Source organism: Octopus bimaculoides, chromosome 20 (genome assembly GCF_001194135.2).
Source record: "Octopus bimaculoides isolate UCB-OBI-ISO-001 chromosome 20, ASM119413v2, whole genome shotgun sequence".
NCBI classification, from domain to species: Eukaryota; Metazoa; Mollusca; class Cephalopoda; order Octopoda; family Octopodidae; genus Octopus; species Octopus bimaculoides.
Genome location: NC_069000.1, coordinates 25830918 through 25835157, shown reverse-complemented (window position 1 = coordinate 25835157; position 4240 = coordinate 25830918).

Genomic DNA, 4240 nt, shown 5'->3' with positions numbered 1-4240 from the left:
GTAGTAGTAGCAGCAGCAGCAGCAGTAGTAGTAGTGGTAGTAGTAGTAGTAGTAGTAGTAGTAGTAGTAGTAGTAGTAGTTGTTGTTGTTGTAGTAGTAGTAGTATTGCCTTTCCATAGCTTCTAACGCTCGAAGTGTACTACAGTGTCAGCTGGAGCTGTTCACTACCAGTGAACTAAAGTAACACCTCTTATTTTTCGAGCAGCTTCTGGAGTATTCGAGCGGTTCCAAGCAGTGCTGATTTCTGCAAGTGCTCTCCCATCCTATTTGTTCCAAGTACTTCTCGAGATTTTTGCTCACTGTTCCCAGGACTCCGACAATTATTGGTACTCCTGCTATCTTTTTCATCGACCACAACTGCTTAACTTCCCAAGCTAACTTGTCATATCTCTCGACTTTTCTTTCTTCCTTATCGCATACCTTGTCAGCTGAGCATGCTATGTCTATAATCCAACATAGTTTGTTTTCTTTCTCAATTAAGACTATGACCGGCTTCCTATTCTCTATCTCATGCTCGCACTGAATCATAAAATCCCATAGGATCTTTGCAATTCTATTTTCGACGATGCCTTCAGGTTTGTGGTCGTACCAATTTTTTGCTCTGTCAAGTATATACTTGTTGCAAAGTGTCCAATGGACAAACCTGGGTATATTGTCGTGGCTTCTCTTATATTCCTTCTGGACTAGTGGCGTGCATTTGCTGGTAATATGCCATACGGTTTCACCGTTTTGTCCACAGATTCTGCACTTATCACTTTCTGATGTTATCTATTCTGTATTTTATGTAGTTTGTTCTTAGTGCTTGCTCTTGGGCAGCACAGATTAGAACCTCCGTTTCCAGTTTTAAATCATTTTTTGTCATCCACAGCCATCTTTTTTCTCTGTCTGTCATATCTTCAACATTCCTATGAAATTGACCATGCATTCTTTTCTTTACCCACCTATTTTCAGCTTCATTCGTTCTCAATTTCGTGTATAGTGCTTTATCTTTGCAATCTTTTATCCTACACAAGCCTGACCTTCTTACTTCTAATAATAGCGGTTCTGTAGCATTTTTTACATACCATACTATGTTGTTTTCTTCTGCCCTAATGCTATATTCGCATACAATAAGTCCTCCTCCCCCTCTTTTTCTTGGTACATACAGTGTGTCTGTGTCACGTTTTGGGTGGAGTGACCTATATCTAGTTAGCAACTTCCTTGTCTTTCTATCTAAGCTGTTTAGTTCGTCTACTGTCCATGCCATTACCCCTGCTCCATATCTAAGGAGTGAAACTTCCCAGGTGTTGATAGCTTCGATCTTATTCCGTCCGTTTAATTTCGACTTAAGATCAGTCTCAGTCTGCGTAAGTACTCCACCTTAAATTTTTCTGTCATTTCCTTCTCTATTAATTTATCCATTTCCAAATTCCCCAAGTACTTATAGCCCGTCTCTTCTATCCGCTTCATAACCTCCCCCGACGGTATCGTTAGTCCGTCCATACATTTGATTTTGCCTCTCTTCAATACTAACACACCACACTTTCTCAGTTCAAACTCCATTCTGATATCAGCACTGAAGGTATACACCATATCAACGAGGGAACTGACTTGGGCTTCATCTTTACCATAAAGTTTGAAGTCATCCATGAGTAACAAATGGTTGACTTTTTTTTTTGGCGGCTTTTGAATACATACCCAGCTTTTGCTTTCCTCAGAATCAGTATTAGTGGTATCAAGCACAGTACAAAGATCAGTGGGAACAGGCAGTTCCCCTGGAAGATGCCCCTTCTAATTTCTACTGTCCCTAAACTTCTTCCGTAAGCTGTCAGGTCCGTTCTCCAATTCGCCATATTTTTTCCAATCAATCGCTCAACATTCGATGCAATCCCAAACAGGTTTATGCACTCCATAATCCAAGAATGTGGGATCATATCGTAAGCCTTACGATAGTCAGTCAATGACATGGCTAAGTTACTTTTCCTCCTCTTGCAGTCTCTGAGCACAGTTTTATCTATCAGAAGTCGATCCTTGGTACCTTTGCACTTACGCTTACAACCCTTCTGCTCATGTAGCAGATGTTCGTACATTGACTCTGCGAATATTCCAGTCAATAACTTCCATGTAAGTGGCAAGCAGGATATTGTCTACCGTATTGCCTTTTTCGATGTTTTTCAGGCACAGCACTGTCCTACCCAATGTCAACCACTCTGGTGTTGCTTGGTCGGCATTTAAGAAGGTGTTGAATAGCGCAGCTATTCGTGCATGACATTCACCACATCTTTTGATCCAGTAGCCTTGAACTCCATCTGGTCCCGGGGCCTTCCAGTTGCTCATTGTTTTGCTGATTTCCTTCACTTCCCAAACTGAAATAACTAGTTCTGCCTGTTTTGGACAGACTACTGTTTGTTTCAGTTCTTGCAACCATTCAGCATCCTTCTTGTGCTCCTTGTCTTTGCTCTAGATGTCACTCCAAAACCTTTGACTTTCAATGTTATCTGGTATCAACTTTTCATCTGTACACTCTCCATTTATTTATAGAATCTCTTCTAATCTACTCTGAATAACCTATTCTGCTGCTAACCCTTCATTATTTGGTCGTATCTTACCATCTTTGCTTTCTTTGCAATGAGGCGCTGTTTCAGTTCCTCCACTACTACTTTGAGTCCCTTTCTTTCAATATTATACTTCCTTTTCAGCGCCCTGTATTTTTGTTCGCTTTTAAGCTCCCCTTTTTCTTTTCGGTCTCACACAGAGATTTCCTTCGAGAGTATGTCTAACCCCGCCTGGATTCTTCTTTTCCACCATGGATCTTTTAATTTGTCACTCACATTATGTTTCTTTTTCTTGACATCAACACCCATGTCTTCTGCTACAACAATACTTGCTGTCTTGATCAAATTATTTATTTCTGTGATGTTGTTTGTTCTGATGTATTTCAGAATTTCATTGACATTTTTGGTTTCTTGGTTCAATTTTTATCGATCAACCATTTTAAGATTGCAAATAATGTCGCTATCGTTCTCCTGTAGTCTTACCTTTATTCTGTCTTAGATTGCCTTTTGTTTATTTGTCATGTCGCTATTAGTTTTATCGTCTTCTTTTAGATCATCTATATGTCTCACATCAAGTAAACTACCACTGCTCCTTTCCTGTGCTATGAGATTACTCTTATTAGTAAGAACTGTCTTTTCATTGTTATCTCTGCTGCTATTTTCTATGACCCGTCTTTTGATAGCTTCGAGCTCTAGTTTTGTGAACCAACATTTTTTTCTTATTGCTCTAGCTTGATCACATAGTCTCTGTTCCGTGAGTTGAAACAATCCTTTTTCTCTCCAATGATCATACATACGTTGTCGGTAACCCCTAATTTGAGCACCATTTTCATCTACCGGGTTGCTCAGGTAGTAACACTCCATGACCACAGCATTAATTTGTTTGCTCCATCTACGCCGCGTGTGGTGGTCCCTTTCTGGATATGGACAGGCTGGAGCCGGGTCAGAATCTCTGAGCCTACAGGGCGTAACACTGTCACCGTTATTGGCTTCAGTTTCATTACCACCGTTATTCACAATATTTTGTTTTTTTCATTGTCACTCATATGAGGTAGCGATTATCAGGTTGCGCATTTACCAGTGTTTTTATTGTGACACCATCACAAGATGTATCATTATGAACCCAAAAGGAGACTCCACCCGTTTCCTTTCATTACTATTATTATTATCTTCACTGATATCACTGGTATTATCGTCTTTGGGTGTAGTAGTAGTAGTAGTAGTAGTAGTAGTAGTAGTAGTAGTAGTAGTAGTAGTAGTAGTAGTAGTAGTAGCAGCAGCAGTGGTTGCAGCAACAGCAGCATCAGTAGCAGGGGTTGGGGTAGTGGTAAGGGTGGTAGTTGGACTTCAGATTCCTGTACTATCATAATAGTAGTAGTTGTTTATTATTATTATTATTATTATTATTATTATTATTATTATTATTATTATTATTGAGTGAGAGAGCAGTGCATGCCATCAAAGTGACACTGGGATAAAATATACGAAGCCCAGTATACCCATCATGACTACCCGTCTGATTAGGGTACACCAGGCACATGCATCACAACCATATGTGCGCGACATGGTGATCTCATATCAAGATAAACAGCGCATGACCTCGCAGATGGGGCCCAGTTAGAATTTTCTTCAGGTTGAGTAGCCCATCCCGCTCAAAAGGTCCCTGAATAAGGTTTGTTTCAGGATGTTGAGCTAAACACCCATAT